We start from the raw sequence: 22,897 nt of genomic DNA, 5'->3' as shown, positions 1-22,897 counted from the left end.
AGACACTTGCTACCCCCATTGACTTCTCTTTCTCTCTCCTCCCCCTCCCCCAAACACTGCTACCCATTATATGAGTGCATATGTGTGTATGGAACATCTTGCATTTACAGTAGGGCTTTGGGTATTTGATGCTGCACATGTTCTTTATATCATTTTGAAGCCTAAGTGGGCTTTGATATTTCACTCAATAAATTATCCCTGATTTTTCTCCTATATTCTAATCTATGTTCTCATTCCAAGACTACTTTGGAATTTCATCACTGAGTTAAAACAAATGATCTTAGAAGCCTGTGTGTCACCCCTGCTTTTCCCTACCCTTATGCCAGGTGTTAGAACCTAAACCTGCAGTTCCTTCAGAACAGGAGTGAGAGGTGGAACAAGACAGATTGTTCTTGTTCTCTTGGCTTCCCCAGAGGGAATTTGACCCAAGTAAGAAGTAGGCCTCATTCATACAAACGTGTATCCACAATATGCCATGTCTTCCTTAACATATGGGGGTAACACTGTCACCATTTATTGAACATTTGCTAATCTGTGGCTTGGGAAGGAAGAGTATTGGCAGTGGCTAGGAGACAGAATCTATAGGACTCTTCTTGCTATTTCCTGGAATCTGATGATGTCACCCTGCTCTCAGGAAAATCTTGGTGATGAGTTTTAAGTTCTTTATAATTAATGATTGATGGATAAGTTCATTGTTGTAACCCCATGGTCATAACAAGCATCAGGGAAGGGCTGTGGCTCAGTGGTAGAGCCTCTGCTTTGTATGCAGAAGGTCCCAGGTTCAATCCCTGGCATCTCCAGTTATAGGGACAAGGCGAGTAGGTGATGTGAAAGACCTCCGCCTGAGACCCTGGAGAGCCGCTGCCATTCTAAGTAGACAATACTGACTTTGATGGACCATGCGTCTGATGCAGTATAAGACAGTTCCATGTGTATCAACTCAAAAGCAAAAACATAAGCATAAAATACAAATAAACAGTGTAGCTATAAAAACAAAACGCCAAGAGTGGTTACAGAACGTAAAACTACATTTTAACCAAGTGCCTCTGAAGCTTAGTGAGTAAAATATTTTTCCTGGTTTTAAAAGATGATAAGGCAAAAATAGCCACCTGGCAGCTGACATTAGAAAAGACACTTGCCAGCAAAAACTCAATAAGTTCCGCATCTGTGCCTGCGAAGTTGATGATAATATGACCCAACCACCTTTCTCTTATGCCTTCATAGAAGGGGCAGTATGAGATAAAATGTTTGAGGTCTTCCACTTGACCCTGGCCACAGAGACAGAGGCACTGCTCTCCAGGAACTTTGTTAAATCTGCCTTCAAGATGTGCCAAGGGCATGGTCTGGAAAAGAAAGCTGGTAAAAGCTTTTCTTATTGGAGGACTAGTGAGGCCCGTTCCTGAGGTCGGAAGTATTTACGCGGCGGCCAGGAGCGGCGCACCTATGCCACCTCTGGGAGCGCGCACCTATGCCACCCAAAAAGGTGTCATAGCAACGCCGCTCTGCAAGGGGGTGTTCCTGGGGCGAGAGGGGTTAGCATCAGCTCCGCCCCTGGGAACGCCCCAGGAACACCTCCCTCACGCCGGTGCAGGTGTTCCCTTTGGGATTTAGTTCCCGGAGTGGCTGTGCTGGCAGGAGGGGCCAGCAGAGCTCTGCAGCTCCTGGACGCTGGTGTGTTTGCCCCCACACTGGTGAAGGTGCCACTTTATTCCGTGATAAAATGGCACCTATGCCAGCACTTGATCACACCGGCTTCTAAAGAGCTCCACCCCTCTGCAGGAATGGGCTCTAAGTACTGTGAAGTGAATTTATTTTTCTTAAAGGAAGGGTACCAGAGAGAGAATTTCGACTGCTGAATCAGAGCAGCACAATATACAGTACCATGTCTTCTTTACCATATGTGGTAACACTGTCACCAGTTATTGAACATTTGCTAATCTGGGGTTTGGGAAGGAAGAGTACCGGCAGTGGCTAGGAGACAGAATCTATAGGACTTTTCTTGCAATTTCCTGGAATCTGATTATGTTAGCCTGCGCTCTGGAAAATAATGGTAATAAGTTTTAAGTTCTTTATAATTAATGTATTGAATTGATAACCAAAAGGCTATTCTGTGACACATATTTGTATTCTTTTCACCCCTTAGCAAGTAGCATAGTCCTTATCAGATACTGTTGTGACCTAACAGCCTTAGGGGGCGTGTGTGGCTCTGACGTAGAGCATTTAGTCCCAGGTTCAATCCCTGGCATCTTCAGTCGAAATGGTCTGGTAGTACGTGATGTGAATGGCCTCAGACTGAGACCCTGGAGAGCTGCTGACCTGGTCAGAGCAGACAATACTAATATTAATGGGCCAGTGGTCTAATTCAGTGGAAGGCAGCTTCTTGTGTTCAAAGAACGTAACATTCGATTTAGCAAGTGACAACAAAATAATTAGTAACTTTCATTTTCAGCAGATAGTGTCGAGTACAGGGCATAATGTTCTTTACCAGGCTATAAATGCTGGTAACATTCGATAGCCGTCTCTGTTTTTTCCCCCTGAGGATTCCATTTAATCATTTACCTTTTGGTGACTAATTGCTGTTGACCAGCCATGGCGTCAGGTTACAAGAGGCCCCTGTTGCCTCCAGTAGGGAAGTGACGTCAGTGCTTCCTGTGATTGCTGCTAGCTTTGGGCTTTGGGCCATTTCTCCTGTGGGATTGACAGACCTAGACGAAGGGAAGCTAAGCCACTCCAGTTTTAAGTAGGTTCAAAGGAGCATGTGCTTGCCTGACACTCTGACAAGTCAAACTGAAATGACAGTTCTGAGCGCTGGGAAAAAAACGACACAACAATCTTGATTTTCCAGTTTAATCATCCCTGTATCCAAATACTATTATCTGGCTTCTGCCTCTGTTAAATGTCAGCGACAGCAAATACCAGCCTGTACTCAATAGGCAAGGAAAGGTTGTGGTTATGCTCAATAGGCAAGGAAAAGTTTGTGGCTGTTCTGTAAAACCACTCCCCAAATTAGTTCGCATTCTTTTTCTACATGTTTTGAGTTCTCGGTTAGCTGGGCACTTCTGCTACTGAGAACTTTCAGCCACATTGGATTTTCACTCACAGTTCTCCCTCTCCCCCAAAGAACACATTTGTATGACCCAGTGGTCAAAGGGCAAAGAGCGCTTTTTGTGTGACCCATGGGCCATGTGTCTCCTGCTTTGTGATGGGCCTGTATTGCCCCCAACCTGTGAAACCTACTTTAAGACTTTTGTCCCTAAAGCTGGAAAGCTGGAGTTAAGATTCTGCTGCAATTTTCCCCATTACTGTAACTGAAAAAACAATGTTACAGGAAGTGGGAAAATTCAGAACGTTTTTTATTTATTTATTCGGTTTTGTGATTGAGAAAGGGAGGCAGTGAGGACTGTCGTAGAGGAAGAAAACTTTTGCAGTGCTTCTGAAGCATAGGAGGAAATAAGGGATTATATGGGTAGAGAGGGCTAATTATATGATTGGTGTGTCAATCAGCAGGAAGTACTACAACAACGACTACTGCTTTCATCACAGGAGGCTGAAGTTTGTTCCCAGTTCCCTGTTTGTTCCCAGTTCCTTATTTGCAATTTCCTAGTTCCGGAATGATATTGAGGACAATTTGAAAGCTCTGTTCCCCAAAAGGAAGTGTGGACCACCACATATCACACACACCCACATTCAGGGGACTGTGCCCTCCAAGGGGGCATGTGCTGGTTTCATCACTGAGATTGCTTGCTCAAATTTTCCTAGCCTCCGAGATAACATGGGGTCTTGTATACATGATATAGGTATAGGGTTGCCAGGTGCCCGGTGGTGGCGGGTAAAATCCCGCCAATCCACTGGGTTGCCCGCCAGCCAGCTGAGGGCCAGCGGGCACAGTGGGCCGCGCGCATCACTTCCGGGCTTGCCACTGTGTGGTAGGCAAAGGCTTCTTTTTATGCAAAAGATGAGTTGGATCCAGCGCACAATTTCTGTTTGTGCCAGAGCTCTTGCACATATGGAAACACAAGACAAAGGTGCAGAAGCTGCTTGTGCTAAGTCAGACTTATTGTATCCCAGAAACTTGTATTTCTGCTTGCTCAAGATCTTATGCAACCAGGCTCGGGTTTTCAAGAAATGAACCCAGCAGCATCTTCATTCTTATAATGTGGCTCTCCAAGGGACACTATGGGAGAGGGAGGAGATCGCTGCACAAGATCTTGCATGTGTGCATATGAGCAAACTCAGATGGGAGCAGGAGATGTTAAGCAAGATTTTGCTCAATCCTTTCTGCAAGAGGAACTACTTCCCCCTCACCCCATTTGCACATTGCTGGATCCAACCTGATGCCCCCATGCTACTCCAAGTGCTTTATGATATGTTTTGTGGGGGAAAATTAATTTGCTCTTTGCATTTCTTTCCCTTCTTTCCTTTAAAATAGTGGATTAAATGAGTATAATAACTTTCTAATAATCAAATTACTAATAATTACTAATGATGGTATATGCTATAATCTTCTGATTCAATTCATTAATATTTTAGATTAATTGTGAGGATTAGTTTTAGTCAGTGAAGGAAAATTTTAATAGTTGGGGCCGAGAGTAAAAGGCTGAGAGGACCTTGTTCAACATAAACATGGGATTTTTTATCTGGGTATGTTTCTGGGTTGGGTCCCAGACATGTTCTGGGAGCTCTGCGCTCCCCAATCAAAATCATGAGGAGAAGGAGAAGGCACTTAGGACTCCTGCCCTTTGCTGGTTTTCTCACCTGAATGGTTCCAGGGAGCCACTGTTTGCTCCATTGGGGGAAATGTAGTATAGTCATATCAATACGTGCAGTGCCTATCCAAATAACAGCTTCCCGTGGCCATTTCAGGTCGGGGAAACAGGATGAGGGGAAGGTCTTAGCTTTTCAGTTTGATCAGCTGGCACCAATGGTGAAGACTGGTGCATTAGGAAAATGATTATGTGTTATGGAATATGAGTAGAGTTGCCAACCTCCAGGTAATAGCTGGAGAACTTCTGGTATTACAACTGATCTCCAGCCGATAGAGATCAGACCACCTGGAGAAAACGGCCGCTTTGGCAATTGGACTATATGGCATTGCAGTCCTTCCCCTCCCCAAACCCCGCCCTCCTTAGGCTCCACCCCTAAACCTCCCGCTGGTGGTGGAGGGACCTGGCAACCCTACATATGAGGTCTTCAGGAGACATCTCACGACGGACTCAGTGAAAGTTCTGCCTTTGCCTTTAGTGCAATCTTTACCTATTCGGGGCCTCAGCTGCCTTGCCTTATCCATGGCAAAGCCTCCGCCAGTTCAAGAGACCTTCCTGGAGTCCTTTCAGATAGGCTATGCAAAGCTGTGGTATGCTTGGCTGTTGTCTCAATTTGTTCTTATCAATTCGTTGCTTTGGAGGCACACTCTCTTCTGAGATATAGATATGGAATTGGATGAGAATCAGTTTTCCAGCTGTGAACACCCCTGAACTTTGCAAGGAGATAACTATGATCATGATGCCACAGGTGAACCATGGAGTGTAAACAACAGTTGCTAAGGGCAATGTACTGTGTTTTAGAGCTGAGCCCTGTCTGTGTAACATAAGAGTTCATTGTTGTGCTTTCATTGGTGTGCCATGCTAATTTCTTGCAAATAACTGTAGTATTTTTTATAGCTAGGTATTTGCACTATTAATTCAACAGGGTGAGCTTTTTCTTGCATATACAAACATGGAGGGGGGTGGCTATGCGCACTGGATTTCTGCCTGTCATGTGGCTGGTAAAGGCACAGGAGCCCTGTTAGAAGAAAAGTGACAACTCTCAACACTTTGCAATTAGAACATTGTATGAGGCAGAAAAACAGAAACAGCACTGCAATAAATCACTTTAACAGTAGCTAAATTGCCCCTTTAGAGCATGTGCCGTGCATTTCTAGTGTTATGGAATGCTGTACCGCTTTGTACAGCTCTGTATGGGACAAGCAGTTCCAGAACTTTCTGCCTCTGAGCTAGAACATGAAACCCTGAGTTGTGAACTCTTAAAATAAAAGGAAAGAAAAAGAAAGCACTCACAGCATATAAAGGTTACTACAACTGTGTTCAATCTTTACATCTGATCATAAGAAGTATTCATATACACAAAATTCTATCTGTATTTTTCCTTCAGGAATATTTTCTTTTCTGAAAAGTTTATGTGGGGAGGGGAAGAAAGAGAATCTCAATTATAGGTCTAAAGTAGGGTTGTCACTGACGAGAGGTTTTTGGAGCACAGCTTGAGGAGGGCAGGGTTTGGGGAGGGGAGGGACTTCAGTGCCATAGAGTCCAATTGCCAAATCGGCCATTTTCTCCAGGTGAACTGATCTCTATTGGCTGGAGATAAATTGTAATAGCAGGAGATCTCCAGCTAGTACCTGGAGGTTGGCAACTCTACTCATATTCCATAACACATAATCATTTTCCTAATGCACCAGTCTTCACCATTGGAGAAGTACCTGGAGGTTGGCAACCCTTGTGTAAAACACCTTTATTATTTCAGACAAGAACAAGGGCAGCATCTAAAGTTATTTAAATTGTGCAGATGAATGTTTAAAATAGTGAGAAATGCAAACAGAATTCTAGATCACTAGGACAAAATTGATTTTTGGCTTAGAAACATGTGTTTAAAAATAAGAAGTTAAATATTCATATTTTCTCACATATATGAGTGTCAGATGTGAATTTTGTGAAATTACCAGACATTAGAAATATTCACCAAAGAAATCTCAAGGCATTGAAAAACAGCTTAGCTATATAGCATAGCTATTTAACATTATATTTTAAAATAATAGAATAATAATAGAATTTCTACAGTTTGCCGTATAAATCACAGCAGTTGCTTGTACGGGGACACCGTTAGGTATGTCAGATGTGAATACCATGTTGTTTAATTACATCCCAATACTGTGCTTCTACTCCCTGCCTCTGTTTCTTTTCTTCTAATTTTTACTTTGTATAAGAGGAACTTTATCTTGAAGTGAAAAACACAGATATCACAAGAGCACAGATACTGCACATTTGAAACAATGTCATACTAACTTCATAAAGCAAAAAATATCCCAGGTTACAGATACCATTTTTGTACAAGCTCCTCAAAGCCTTGGAACTAGCCTCTTGCCTATAGAGGCTGGTCATAAAAGATGATAATAAACTGGATAATGAATGGTCACCTGTGCGCACATACATTAATAACTTGTGCTGTGTTTGCATTTGTGTCACTGTCATTATGCACCATCACTTAGATGGTGCATAATGTGTAAGGCTGCCTACACTGGGTTGGGAAATTCCTGGAGATTTGGGGATGGAACCTTGGGAGAGCAGGGTTGTGGGAGGGGATGGCCCTCTGTACAGTATAATGCCATACAGTCTACCCTCCAAAGCAGCCATTATCTTCAGGGGAACTGCTGTCTGCTGTCTGGAGATCAGTTGTAATTCTGGGAGATCTCCACGTGGAGGTTGGGAACCCTAAAATGTGATTGACAAGTTTAATGTTTGCAGATATAAATGAACATGCTAACAAGCCATCCACCCATGAACAGATTTATGATAGTTCTTTATCCCTCACTTGAAATTTATTTCATAGTAATATTAAATAATTAAATATATAATCCTAAGTATACTGTGGAGATGTTCGTAGGAAAACATAACTGCTTTGGGATTGTAACATGGAAGTCTGCTTTGTATCTAGGGTTGCCAACCTCCAGGTAGTAATCTCAGTACACAGCCACCAACGTTTTTCACTCTTTAGTATAGCTCCTTTGAAATAATTTTCTTTATCTTACATTCAACACATACACACATTTCTTAGGTACATTGATGACATTTTTATTATTATTCAGGATCAGGAATCATATGTACAGTTTTTGCTGAGTTTAAATACAAGTCATAATACTGTTAAATTTACAGGTAATATTTCCCCGGTCATGGTTCCATTTTTGGACACGAAGGTGTTTATTAATGCAGAATCTAAAACAGCAGTGCGCCCATTCAAGAAAAATACAGATAAAAATTCACTTTTGCATTATGGTTCTTTTCACCCCTCCCACCTGAAGAATAGTCTCCCTTACGGTCAATTTATACGTTTAAAAAGAAATTCTACACGTGAACAGGATTTCATAATAGCTGCAAAAGAATTGAGAACATCTTTAGTTAATAGAGGCTATCCAATACATACAGTGGACAGAGCATTTGATAGGGCCAAGAATATCAATAGGGAACAATTATTGCAAAATAAGAAAATAAATGATAATAAATCCCTAAGTTTTTCTTTAACCTATACACATTTGGCTCCTACTATTAAAGCCATCATATATAAGAATTGGAACATAGTGATATTCCTGGCTGTAATTTTTTTTACCTAAAATAGGTCTTAAGAAGACACACGCAATTAGAGATAAACTTATTAGATCAGACATTAGTATAGGAAGACAAGTACAACCTATAGTAAAGGGTCATTATTCCTGTGGACAGTGTGTCCAATGTCATTTATCTTCACCTGTGAAGGAATTTGTATGCCAACAAACAGGCTTTCGTTTTGTGTTAATGTAATTCACTAACTGTGATTCTAGGGGCATAATTTATATCATTAAATGTGTTTGTAATTTAATTTATGTTGGGAAAACCCTTAGATCATTAAAATATAGGGTGGGAAAACATCGCTCCAGAATAAGAAATAAAGTTTTGGATGCACCCATAGTTCCCCATTTTCTTGAAAAAGGACATAGGGACACAGCTTTACAGTTCTTTGCAATTTGGCAGTTACAGAAGGGCCCTTATATCAATGCAGAAAGAATCTTATGTCAACAGGAGGCACGGTTCATCCACCTGCTCCACTCTATCCATCCTCATGGATTGAATTCAGCTTTAGATTTGTCTAGTTATTTGTAGCAAATTATGAAATATCATTAATATGGCAAATTCAATATTATATGTAATGGTGCATTTTGTTATGATATATTAAATGGGAATCATGTTCGTACTTGTATAGAAATACAGACAGAATAGAACAGCAATAGTTACAAGTAGTAACTATTGGAAGTTGTAATGGTTTAGTAATTCTAAGTTAGCACAGGATACTTACCTTGAAGTATAACAGGTTTCCTTAATGAGAACACCTGGAAGAAATAGATAAAAGATAAAAATTAGTTAGTATCACACATAGAACAAAGGACTAGGAGTCATTCTTATGAACTGCAATAATGCAGTCGGGTAAGAATAAATATTTTGAATAGGGGTGGGTTTCGTATGTGGTATATAGAATAGTGTATTATTATGGTTGATTGATTTTTTAGAATACAATTGCACAGTCAGAGGAAGCAAGTTGTAAACGCGAAACAAGAGGCAACCGGGATCTTGTAACATCAGTGCATGCCATATATGATTTATGTATGTTCATAACGTCCAATACATAGCCGCTTCAGCTAAAAAGTGATATCAGCAGTAACGAGTTTCAAGCATTGTGATTGGATTACTCTACGTCAGCTGACCGCGGAAGTGGTGCTGCAACTGGCACGGAGCGGTTTACAGCGATCCTCACAACATCGGCTACTTTTGAGTAAAGGATTTACTGCCGGCGTATGGACTTTTCCGGGGGGTGCTCATTATTGTTATAATGTTCTGATTAGTGTTTGATGTATGGTGAAGCTTCACGGTAAATCTAATTATTTTATCTTTCAGAACCTATAACTTTGTTGTTGTACACATGTTGACGTTAAAATAGAATGTAAGGTAAAGAAAATTATTTCAAAGGAGCTATACTAAAGAGTGAAAAACGTTGATGGCTGTGTACTGAATTATTTCCTTAGGGTTGCCACAATTGTTGATCAGTACACCTACTTTTTTATAACCTCCAGGTAGCAGCAGAAGATCTCCTGCTATTACAACTGATCTCCAGCCGATAGCGATCAGTTCACCTGGAGAAAAGGGCCGCTTTGGCAATTGGACTCTATGGCACTGAAGTCCCTCCACTCCCCAATCCCGCCCTCCTCAGGCTCCGCCCCAAAAACCTCCCTCCGGTAGCGAAGAGGGACCTGGCAACCCTATTTGTATCCCAAGGTGAATGAACGTGGGACTTTCTGGTTAGGTGTTGAAAGGGCTGTAAGTGCAACCCTTTGTGGAGGTTTAAACACTTTTCAGATCTTGATATATTCAGATGTGAGATGATCAAATACCTTAGATTTTGCATAATGTGCCCCTTTCCTAAAAGTGCTCACATGGTGTAAGTACAACTTTGAGTACTTCTGCATTGCTCAGTTATTCCTTTTTCTTGCAGTCAGCAGCAAGAAGAAATTGTGGCTCCACATGCACAATATTCCCTATAGAAATCCAGCAGTGTCCATCCCCAGAGGCAAGATCTTATTGTATGCTTACTTGGAAGTAAGTCCAGTTTAGCAAAGATTCCACTTCCCTGTGCAATTTTGCTTCCCCTCCTTTGTTTGAAGACTGTTTAGCTACTTCCTGTGTCTGGAGCATTCCTAATCAAACCCTTGCTTACCAGTTCTTGTTTCAGCAGGGAAGGAGAGTTAAGTACTGTTTTTCTCTTTGCAGTCAAGTGATTTCTCGCTATGTGCTATTGTTTTAAGGTAATAATAACTCAGTTTACAAAATAAAAATAAATCAAATAATTGTAATTGCTGTGAGAAAAGGCATTTTAACCTCTGAACATGACCTGGTAATTAATTACTGATATGGTGAATGTTGTTGCCATCCACAGATAACAGGAAGTACTTAATTAAACTAGAAGCAGAAGGGAAATACCGTATATACTCGGGTATAAGCCGACCCGAGTGTAAGCCGAGGTTCCTAATTTCACCCCCAAAATGCAGCCCCTCCCCCCCCGCAGGCTTACCTTAAGGCCCGCAGAGAAGGCGCGCGGGCAGGCGGCGGCAAGTTTTTCCCCTCCCCCCTCCCTCCCCCTACCGTATTGACCCGCGTATAAGCCGAGTTGGGCTTTTTCAGCACTTTTTTGGGCTGAAAAACTCGGCTTATACGCGAGTATATATGGTATGCAATATTTGAAGGGATAGTAACCTTCAGAAATCTCAGTAGTGCTTTGACTGCCCATAACCAGAAACCTAATGTTGCAGTTGTGTTTTAATTTAAAATAATGGCCACAGGTCATGTCTGAAATGTCAGAAGGAAAACAGGGAAATCACTGCAATGCAATGGGTTTCTAATGACACCATCTGGATTCTTCATTAAAACAGATTGAACTAATGATGAGAATTTCAAGCTAAATGATTAGTATGGAAACATCCTGTTACTAATACTAATATAATTGTTATAGGATTCCAACCTGAAAATCCAAAAGGAAGTCTTTAGGCTATTTTAAAGTCTTTGTTTTAATCTTGATTTGTGGTACTCAGATTGGCTTGAATCCTGCAGAAAATTACTGGTAATGAAATGGATTTCTGTAAGCAATGAGTCTTCCTCTCTTCCCCCTCCCACTGCAGCTTCAAATGCTGCCCAAATGTTGGTCTGGGAACAGGGGACCCCAGGGACATCATGAAGGGGAGTCAGAGGTCTGCAGTGGGAGAAAGATTTGGCAAAAACAAAAAAAACCCACCTCCCTATCAGCAGACGTTTTCTGCTAGATCCAACCCAATGACATTACATCTAGGAGAATTAGAGATATTTTAATATCTGAATTTGACCATCTTCCTAAATGTATGCTAATAGCAATAACATCCCAAAAATGTTTTAAATTTCCGTGCATTAAAGATGAACAGTAGATCGAAACATTCTACAATTGGCATATTTTGGGCTAAGCATCTCAGGCTTTGTAAATTGGCAAAGGCGCTAAAGAAAGACGCTGATTACCAGCTAATTAAAAGTTCTTCTAGCCCACAGTAGCTAAATAGCTCAAATCTCAAGTCTTGCGAAGTGCACCTGCACAACCTGAGTTCTGAACTATCTTGCAGTAGAAAAGAAAAGAGCAAGAGTTTAGTAGAACCTTAACGACTAACAAAATCTGTGGCCGGGTGTGAGCTTTAAGTGAGCCGCAGCTCACTTCTGCAGATACAGCTAGAATACACTGTATACATTCTGTGGCTCACCAGAGCTCATACCCTGCCATAAATTTTGTTAGTCATTAAGGTGCTACTGGACTCTTGCTCTTTTCTCCTGCTAGTGCCAGACTAACACTGCTACCCATCGTGAACTATCTTGCAGTTAGTAAAGTTAATCATTATAATGCAAATGAGCTGCAAAGATCATGGCAGTTATGGGGGAGCTCGATTGGGCATTGCCTTTTATCAAGCAGGCTTAGTTCAGCCATTGTGCAACAAATCTTAACTGACAATAGCACTGCAGAAAATAACAACAAAAGCCATATTGACATAAGCCTTGAGCCGGGCGAAGTCCAGACATCAGTTGTCAAAGGCAGAGGTGAAGGAATTAACTCTCCCAGCAAAAGTTCAGGTGTTCATAGGATTAAATAAAACCAACTTGTCCCTCTTTCTGTGATTTAACTGTATCCAAGGAGTCAAGGAGAGGAGAAAGTGGCAAAAGCTCCCAGAACCTCTTGCCTCTGTATAAACCTGCTGGCTCTATAGCAATCTGGGAGTCTTCTCCCTGTTGCGTTCCCCCAGCTTTTCGAATTTGTAGGCTGTGAGTAGTTGTCTCAAGGCTTTGCTTGCTTTTGAAATTGCTTCAAAACTCTGGATTTATTCAGGTTTGCATACCATTCCTACTATATACATAGCTATTATTAGGGTTGCCAACCTCCAGGTGGTGGCAGGAGATTTCCTGCTATTACAACTGATCTCCAGCCTATAGAAATCAGTTCACCTGGAGACAATGGCTGCTTTGGCAATTGGACTCTATGGCATTAAAGTCCCTCCCCTCCACAAACCCCACCCTACTCAGGCTCCGCCCCCAAAACCTCCTGCCAGTGGCAAAGAGGGACCTGGCAACCCTAGCTATGATAGATATACGCCTTGTATGCCAAACGTCCAATAATTCCTGACACCTTAAAACATTTCAGTTAGCTAAAGTTGGGAAAGACTTTTCTCTGCCCAAGACATTGGAAAGCCACATTTTATAATCCTGACCTAGACAGATCAATGGGGGTTACCGCACTTTGTATTCCCAGCGATGTATTAAGAGTTTGAAAATGTTATAAAAAACATTGCTTTAAAAAGGTTTTTGGATACCACGGCTTATAAATGGTTGGAAGACGTCTTCACAGCTAAAGGGGCCAAACAAAGTGCGAACAGTATTTTTTATAATGTTTTCAAACTCTTAATACATCGCTGGGAATACAAGTGCGGTAACCCCCAATGTTCTGTTGTGGTATGGAAGATGTTATCCGAGCAATCCAGCAAGGCTATTTTGACAGACTGTAAGGACTAAGAGAACATGCAAGATAAGGTATGAAGGACCCCATCCATCTGAGCAAAACCAGTGCTGTGCCTGGGACAGCAAAAACCAAGCAGGGCGTATCTCACATAGAAATAGCATTCCTGGCACTACTGTCAAATGTGTCTATAGTGAGTGATATATTCTATGCCAGCTGCAGAGTCCTTATGGTTTTTCAGTGGATCTCCATACAAAGTATGTTACATTAGTGAATCACTGATGTTATGAATGTTTACTGCTGGATTTGTGCCAGAAAATGTTGTAACCTGCTGTCTAGACAGAAGGTGGAAAACACTCATGGCCACCCCACAGCCTGAAGAACACAGGTGCAGCAGTGGATTCCGGACTCCCCCAAGGTAACCTGAATTATTTCAGTCTGGATTTAACTATAATTGGTCTGCCCCAATAATTCCACAACAGGAGCCAAATACTCTTTAAAAATACCAGTACTGCAGGACAATGCTAAAATAAAATGGACAGATAAGTACGATTTGTTGAGTAAGGGATGCACAAAGAGAAATCTGTCCTTACAAACAGAGGGAATTATGACCCAGGCAATTGTCCCAACTACGTCCTTGTGCCTCACACTGTGTCCAGGTTTGCAAACAAGCATATGGGTCATTTTGTATAGGTGCCCTCTTCTATACCGATGCTTTTTTATTCAAGTCATTTTGCTGATCCTGCTTGAATTATTTCTGACTTAACAGCCAATGTAATTGAGAAGATTCAAGCTCTATTTTTTGGCACAGATATGAGTCAGCTAAACTGTGAAAGCTGACTACACACAACAGCTGTTTAAATTATCTTGTCAATTCAGGGATGGCCTCTTCTGTTTCCGTCTTGCTTGTATGTCACTGTGAGAATTTGTCAGGAAAGGCTGTGGGCTATCGTTCTTGCTATATTTAGCTGTCTGAAGCTTCTACTGCTACCCACCTTTGGGACTTTGGCTTTCAGCCATGGTAGCTGCCTGCAAAGCAGGTGCCAAGGTTCTTCCTCTGCTATATTTGGATGTATACGTCAGACTTTCACCAAATGGGGTAGTGCACTGAGAAACAGTCCACTGAGAAACAGTGTGGCTGTTTTAAATATCCAACATGCATTCATGATAGGGGAAAGTGCCATATCCTCACGACATGGTGTCATCAACAATAAAGTGGATTTTGAAAACTATCTGCATGAACCGGGGAGACCAGATATGCATGTACAGCTTTTTGTTTTCAGTTGATGCCGACCACATCCTCTGCAAGGAGGCATTCCATTATGTATCAACAGAAGTTGGGAACCCTAAGCTAAGTAGAAAAGCAGCATATAAATGTTTTAAATAAAGTTCTGTGTCTGAGGGGCAAATGTCATCAAGTACTCAATTGTCACCTGCGTAGTGACAGAAGAACGATGTTGCCGGTCTCCTGGTTATTTCCTTCTGTAGCCATCCATACCTCCCTCAGTTTATGCAAATGGATTTGTAACTGCCATTATGTGTCATTATTCTAAACTTGACAACTGATTCCTGAGTTTAAGATAATGTATCTCATGCATGGCTATTATGTGAGGGTTTTTGGGGGGTTTTGCCCTCAAGTCTAGGGTTGCCAGCTCCGGGTTGGGAAATTCGTGGAGATTTTGGGGGTGGAACTTGAGGAGGGTGGGATTTGGGGAGGGGAGGGACTTCAATGAGGTATGATGTCATAGAATCCACCTTCCAAAGTGGCCATTTTCTCCAGGTGAACCCATCTCTGCTGCCTGGAGAACAGCTGTAATAGCAGGAGATCTCCAGCCACCACCTGGAGGTTGGCAACCCTAGTCATGTCACATCTGACTTATGGCAACTTCTGGTGGAGTTTTCAAGGCAAGAGACATTGAGAGGTGGTTTGCCATTGCCTGCCTCCGAGTCACTCCCCTGGTATTCCTTGGAGGTCTCCCATCCAAATACTTGCCATGGTCGACTCTGCTTAGCTTCCGAGATCTGATGAGATCAAGCTAGCCTTACACAAATTCCACAGATGGAAAATATTTCATTAACTGCATACTTATAGCCATAATATCATCTTATTCATGTTAGCATGTGCATTTGTGTGTGTTAAGTGCTTTCAAATCACTTGCAAATTATGGCAATCCTATCAATTACAGGCCCTGACCTGGATGGCCCAGGCTAGCCAGATCTCATCAGATCTCAGAAGCTAAGCAGGGTCGGCCCTGGTTAGTATTTGGATGGGAGACCATCAAGGAATACCAGGGTTGCTGTGCAGAGGAAGGCACTGGCAAACCACCTGTTAGTCTGTTGCCATGAAAACCCCAAAAAGGGGTCACCATAAGTTGGCTGCGACTTGAGGGCACTTTACACACACACACACACATCAATTACAGACCTCCAAAACATCCTATCATTAACAGCCTTGCTCAGGTCTTGCAAACTGAGGGCCGTGGCTTCCTTGATTGAGTCAATCCATTTTCTGTTGGGTCTTCCTCTTTTCCTGCTGCCTTCAATTTTTCCTAGCATTATTGTCTTTTCCAGAGACTCTTGTCTACTTATAATGTGACCAAAGTACAATAGTGTCAGCTGGGTCAATTTTGCTTCTAGGGAAAGTTAAGGTTTGATTTGATCTGGAACCCACTTATTTGTGTTTACTTGGCAGTAAATCCAACTGAATTCAATAGATATTCCCAGGCAATTAGGCCTAGAATTGCAGGCGTGGTCGGTCCAGTGTTCTTTGCGAGCAGGGATTGTTTAGTCTCTTGAGTGGTAAGTAGCCAGGGATGATCAGGATGAGGACTTTCCATAATTCCAGGGAGAGCAGGGTGGCCATTGCTTATGTGAACATTGGCATGCATATATAAGCCCCACATTTCCATATGTGCCATTTTGGTAGTGCAATCCTAAGGATGCTTCCCCAGGAGTAGGACCTATTGAGTAACAGAGGGATTACTTCTGAGTAGACCTGCATAGAATTACTCCCTAGGTCATGGCCTGTGCGCCGCCGTGTGTGTGTGTGTGGGGGCAGGGGAGGCTGGGGCCGGGTCGCGCGGGGCCAGCGGGTGTGTGTGTGTGTGGGAAGGCTTTTCTCTCTTTTCTTCCTCTTTTTCTGTCACTCTTTCTCCTTTCTCTCCCTCTCTTTCTCCCTCTTTTTCGGTCTCTTTCTTTGTCTCCCTCCGTCCTTTTCTTTGTCTCCCTTCGTCCTTTTCTTTCTTTCTCCCTCTCTCTCCATTTCTTTCTTCCTTTCTCTCCCTTTCTCCCTCCCTTCTCCTCTTTCTCTGTTTTCATTCCTCCCTTGCAGATCGACTGTGGGCTGCGCCCCCCTGGCACCTCGTTTGCTCGGGCCCACTGCTGGCTGCCTTTCCACCTGGGAGGGGGAGTGGGGGCACCCTGCAGGCCTTCTCTGTGTGGCCTCCCCTGGGGTTGTCAACCTCCAGGTGGTGGCTGCAGACCTGGCAACCCTAGCCTCTCCCCCCCCCCACCGGGAGATCTACACCTGGTATGGCCCCTGAATGATGTCATAAATGTGCAAATGGCCCTTGGCAGGAAAAAGGTTCCCCACCCCTGCTTTAAAGGCACTAGAGCTCAGTAAGCCTGAGAGAGACTGATTGGCCCTTTCTCCGCTCTTCTCAGCCTAAATATGAATTGAGGCCACGCAGGGCTGCAAAATATGTTTGAAAATTGCTGGGAAGATCCACTCACGGTTCTCCTGGTGCTGTATCTAGTTGCACCCTTAAAAGTAAAGGAAGGGATTAGCCGGTGCTGTAGCGTGCTGTGGTTTTTGTCCTCTCTTCCTATTGGCAAAGTTTAAAGGTCTGTTCTTGTTCTCTGTTTTTCATAACTGTTAATTTAAAAAAAAAACCAACCTTTTGGGACATTTGCTACGGTCAGTTCTAATATATCAGTTATGTCACCTGCCAGTCAAGCTCTACAGTCTCTTCCCCCTTTCACCCAAGTAACATTGAGTAAAAGAAGCCACTTGTCATTGTGTTCAGTGTCTCTCAGCTCCCATTCAAGCAGGAGCCAATAAAGTGGGCCAGGAATGAGAAAACTCTGCACATAATGGGCTGGGTTGTCACCAATAGCAGGATGACACTCAGTTGCAGCTGATCCCAGGAAGGTTAAACAAACCCTGAACTCAGTGCCTGGTGGCAGTTTTGGTAGTGGATGCAGGCGAATAAACTGAAGCTTAATCCTGAGAAGACAGAGAAACTGACCCCTGGATTAAAGGTGCCTTGGTTCTAGCCCCGTTCTGGATGGTGTTGTATTCCCCCTGAAGTAACATGTCTTGGGGGTGCGCCTAGATAAGTGACTGGCAGCTGTGACCAGTAGTGCCATAATCAGTTTCAATTGGTTAGCCAACCTTTTCTGGGCAGAAAAGATCAGGCTGCTGTGGTGCATGCCCTGATAAAATCTAGATTACATTACTGCCATGTGCTAAATGTGGGACTGCCTTTGAAAAGTGTTCAGAAACTTCAGTTGGTACAGAATACTGCAGCCAGGATGTTGACTGTGTGGGTCATAGGGAAAATATCACTGTAATCTTGGCCCATCTTCACTGGTTCCCAATTTGTTTCCAGGACCAATTCAAGGGGCTGATGTTGACCTTTAAAGCCCTATATGGATTGGGGCCGGTATACCTTAAGGACTGTCTACTCCTGTATAAACCTACCTGACTGCTAAGGTTATTTTCTGAGGCATTGATTTTGATGCCTTTGCCTTCTAAGGTCAGACAGGTGGCAACCCAAGAGAGGGCCTTCTTGGTCATGGCACCAAAATTATGGAACTCCATCCCCAGGGATATTTATCTGTCCCCTTCTGTCACTCTCTTCCACCAATGATTGAAGACTTTTTTGTTTTGTCTGGTATTCCCTCAATAATCCCTCCTTCCTGCCTCATGTTTTAATTGCTGTTTCTGATTTTGTTTTCATATGTATGGTCATTTTGATTTTAGTTGGTTTTATGATTTTTTTAAATGTTTGTTTTAATTGTTAGCTGTCATGGTGGCCCTGACTAGACAGAAAGGCAGGATATAAATGTTGTAAATAATACTAAAAAAATGAAGTTCTGTGGCTGAGATTAAATACAATGAAATTATTTCTCTCTCTCTCTCTCCCCCTAGGTTTATTTATTCTATCTTCAGTTTGTCTATCCTCCAAGGAGCTTAGAGTTGACAACCTCCCGGTGAGACTTGGAAATCTCCTGAAATTACAAGTGATCTCCAGATGACAGACATCAGTTCCCCTGGAGAAAATGGCTGCTTTGAAGGGTGGACTCTATGGCATTATACAGTGAGGGGAAAAAGTATTTGATCCCCTGCTGAATTTGCCCGTTTGCCCTCTGACGAAGAAATGACCAGTCCATAATTTTAATGGTAGGTCTATTGTAGCTGTGAGAGACAGAATAACAACAGGAAAAACCCCAGAAACCCAGAAGACAAAAGTCAGAGATTGATGTGCATTATAATGAGTGAAATAAGTATTTGATCCCCTATCAGCCAGCCAGATTAGGGTTAGGGTTCTGCTGTCGACAGAAGCAATCAATCCATCAGATTCCAAACCAGCCACCATGACCAAGACCAAAGAACTGTCCAAGGATGTCAGGGCAAGATTGTAGACCTGCGCAAGGCTGGACTGGGCTACAAGACTATTGCCAAGCAGCTTGGTGAGAAGGTGACAACCCTAACCCTAACTGTCAACCTCCCTCGGTCTGGGGCTCCATGCAAGATATCATCTCGTGGAGTTGCAATGATCATGAGAACGGTGATGAAGCAGCCCTGAACTACACGGGGGTCTTGTCAATGATCTCAGGGCAGCTGGGACCATAGTCACCATGAAAACAGTTGGTAACACACTATGCCGTGAAGGACTGAGATCTTGCAGAGCCCTTGCTCAATACAGCACATGTACAGGCCCTGCTGCAGTTTGCCAATTCACATCTGAATGACCCAGAGGAGAACTGGGTGAAAGTGTTGTGGTCAGATGAGACCAAAATCGAGCTCTTTGGCATCAACTCAACTCGCCATGTTTGGAGGAGGAGGAATGATTCCTACGACCCCAAGAACCCCATCCCCACCGTTAAACATGGAGGGGGACATATTATGCTTTGGGGGTGTTTTTCTGCTAAGGGGACAGGACACCTTCACCGCATCGAAGGGACGATGGACGGGACCATGTATCGTCAAATCTTGGGTGAGCACCTCCTTCCCTCAGCCAGGCCATTGAAAATGGGTCGAGGATGGGTATTCCAGCATGACAATGACCCAAAACGCACGGCCAAGGCAACAAAGGAGTGGCTCAAGAAGAAGCACATTAAGGTCCTGGAGTGGCCTAGCCAGTCTCCAGACCTTAATCCCATCGAAAATCTGTGGAGGGAGCTGAAGGTTCGAGTAGCTACACATCAGCCTCAAAATCTTACTGACTTGGAGAGGATCTGCAAAGAGGAGTGGGACAAAATACCTCCTGAGATGTGTGCAACCCTGGTGGCCACCTACAAGAAACGTCTGACCTCTGTAATTGCCAACAAGGGTTTTGCCACCAAGTACTAAGTCATCTTTTGCAAAGGGATCAAATACTTATTTCACTCATTATAATGCACATCAATCTCTGACTTTTGTCTTCCGGATTTCTGGGGTTTTTCCTGTTGTTATTCTGTCTCTCACAGCTACAATAGACCTACCATTAAAATTATGGACTGGTCATTTCTTCGTCAGAGGGCAAACGGGCAAATTCAGCAGGGGATCAAATACTTTTTTCCCTCACCGTACCTTGCTGAGGACCCTCCACTCCCCAAACTGCACCCTCCACAGGCTTCACCCCTAAATCGCCATCAATTTCCCAACCTGGAGCTGGCACCCTAAAAAAGCTTGAAGGGGTGAATGTGAACTTATATCACAATTTATCTTCACAAAATCACTGCAAGATTGGACTGAGAGATAGCTTTAGAAGGCCACCTGATGAACTTCATGGCTGAAGGACGAACTCAAACCAAGTTCTTCTCTGTACAGGTCTAACACCATACCTTCAAAGAATGTACCTTAGGCTTGCACTTGCTCAAACTGGGAATGGTACCTCAAGCAAAAGGAGAGGGCAGGATATACATATTTTAAATAAATAAATCTTAATCACCCCAAACCAAACTTGCCAGTTCTGAAGTGAATTCCAAAATGTCACAATATTCCCTCCTCTCTGTAGTAAGACCTGTGCCCAGATTAGCAAATCGTTCTGTCTCTACATTTTTTAAAATGACAAAGCTTCAAAGAGCTGTGAGTTTTCACCCTCAAGCATATTCTAGTCTCTTTCCATGGATTTTCAGGCATCGGTTCCCTCCCTCTGAGAGTAAGCCTCTCGTTCTTCTACTTCTAAGAAAAAAAATGAAAAGGGCAGGTTTTAACAAACCCAGTTGCCCAACATCAAGGGGATCTGGTCTTACCTTCCCATGTTCTGATAAGTGGAAAGGCACTATGACTGGTACGCACCTAAACAGTTATATGCCATTTTCCCTCCCAAGGGGGTCCCCTTCTCCATTTTGTACTCATGACAACCCTATGAGGTAGGTTAGGCTGTGAGTATGTGACCGGCTCAAGGTTGTGTTGCAAGCTTCCATGGCAGAGCGGGGATGTGAAACCGGCTCTCCCTGATCCTAGTTTGACACTCTAACCTGCACCAAACTGACGTATGGCACTTCATTTTAAAATGTTACCATCATTTATTTCATTTCAGCTATTGAATTGTAAAATACCTTTAAATGACAGGCCCTTACCCCACAGTTTCCCACTGATCAGCATTTGGCTCCCCACCCCTGCCTCCCCAACTGGATCAGAGCCACCTAATTTACTTAGGGTTGCCAACTTCCAGGTGGAGGCTGGAGATCTCACACTATTACGACTGATTTCCTGGAGACAGAGATCAGTTCCCCTAGAGAAAATGGCCACTTTGGCAATTGGACTCTATGACATTGAAGCCCTCCCCACTCCAAACCCCGCCCTCTTCAGGCTCCACCCCAAGATCTCTAGGCAACCCTAGAGTGGATCCTGTCTGCACCTGGAAAAGACTCTGGGGGAAAGCCCCCAATTGACAGTCACAGATCTCTGTGTAACTAGACTTTTAAATTTTAGAGCCCTCTTTGGAAACTTAACATGACTAGCGTGTATAGGGGTGCCAGGTCCCTCTTCACCACTGGTGGGAGATTTTTGGGGTGGAGCCTGAGGAGGGCGAGGTTTGGGGAGGGGAGGGACTTCAATGCCATAGAGTCCAATTGCCAAAATGGCCATTTTTTCCAGGTGAGCCGATCTCCATCAGCTGGAGATCAGGTGTAATAGCAGGAGATCTCCAGCTAGTACCTGGAGGTTGGCAACCCTACCAGGTGAACTGATCTTTATCAGCTGGAGATCAGGTGTAATAGCAGGAGACCTCCAGCTAGTACCTGGAGGTTGGCAACCCTAAGCCTGTAGCACCAAGTGCTGATGCACCCATGACTTCTATATTATTATTATATTTTATATTCAGTTCATCTTAGAAAGGTTCACAGTTTATAGTGTTGGTGCTTCCTATTTCCATTCATTATTGGATGACAAATTTGCCCCCTGCAGCTCAACATTCCTTGGGCGCCTGCCAAACGATTGCTGTGCGTGCAACACTTGCAGCCTCTTTGCCAGGATACGTTTAATAATTAATTCGGGAAAGCCATAAACCACACAGCTACAGAAGCTGTTGCAAACAGGCATCTGTGAAAATAACAAGCCACTTCGTGCTCCTGGCAACTATACAGAATTAACGCAGCGGTGAACGGGAACCCAATTTCTTCCTTTGAATTCTCCTTGGGATCAGGAGCTCAGCTGAGGTCTGAACCATACAGCCCTGCCCACTTCCTAGGGCCTGACCCTTGGAGGAAATGGCTGTCCCCACAGGAATTAGAATGGTGAAGCTAACAGTACTAAAACAGTATTAAAAAGAGCTAATTCTGGGAAACAGACTGGCAATCAGTGTTATGTTACACAGCAAATGGGATTACGTTAAAAAGAGATCTATTGTATTGTATTTAAAGCGTTTGTTGTATGTATTGCCTTGAATAATTCCACATTTTGTTTTGCCTTTCCCCCAAAAAGTAATAAAAAATGCAGTGCTGCCATTGGACTTGCAGGCTGATATTAGTATGGAGGAGGTGGGGAAACGATCTTAGAGCTGGGCTTCAAGATCTGAGGGTAGGGTTACCAACCTCCAGGTAGTGGCTGGAGATCTCCTGCTATTACAACTGATCTCCAGGCAACAGAGATCACCTGGAGAAAATGGCCGTTTTGGAAGGTGGACTCTATGGCATTATACCCTACTGATGTGGGAGGGGAAGAGGGAAGCAGGTGGGAGGCCAGGAAGGTGATGGGGGGGCAGAAAGAGTGATGGGGTGGGGGCAGAAAGAGAGAGACAGTGACAGGCATGAGGAGAGAGAGAATAAGAAAAGGGGTGGCAGGAGGAAGAAAGTGAAAGACTGAGAGAAGTAGAGGGGAAGGGGAGGAAGCAAAGGTAGGGGGAATGGGAGAGCTGCTCCCACAGGCTTC

General features: G+C 43.4%; 1 non-coding gene across 1 annotated transcript; it reads left to right on the top strand.

Moving 5' to 3' along the window:
• Window positions 1-731: 731 nt before the first annotated feature.
• Window positions 732-800, top strand: TRNAT-UGU (transfer RNA threonine (anticodon UGU)). The gene has a single exon. It is a non-coding gene; the product is annotated as a tRNA-Thr (tRNA).
• The last annotated feature ends 22,097 nt before the right edge of the window (window positions 801-22,897 follow it).

Source organism: Euleptes europaea, chromosome 4 (genome assembly GCF_029931775.1).
Source record: "Euleptes europaea isolate rEulEur1 chromosome 4, rEulEur1.hap1, whole genome shotgun sequence".
NCBI lineage: Eukaryota > Metazoa > Chordata > Lepidosauria > Squamata > Sphaerodactylidae > Euleptes > Euleptes europaea.
Note: the sequence above shows the minus strand (reverse complement) of the source record. Positions and strands in the feature narration are given on the sequence as shown.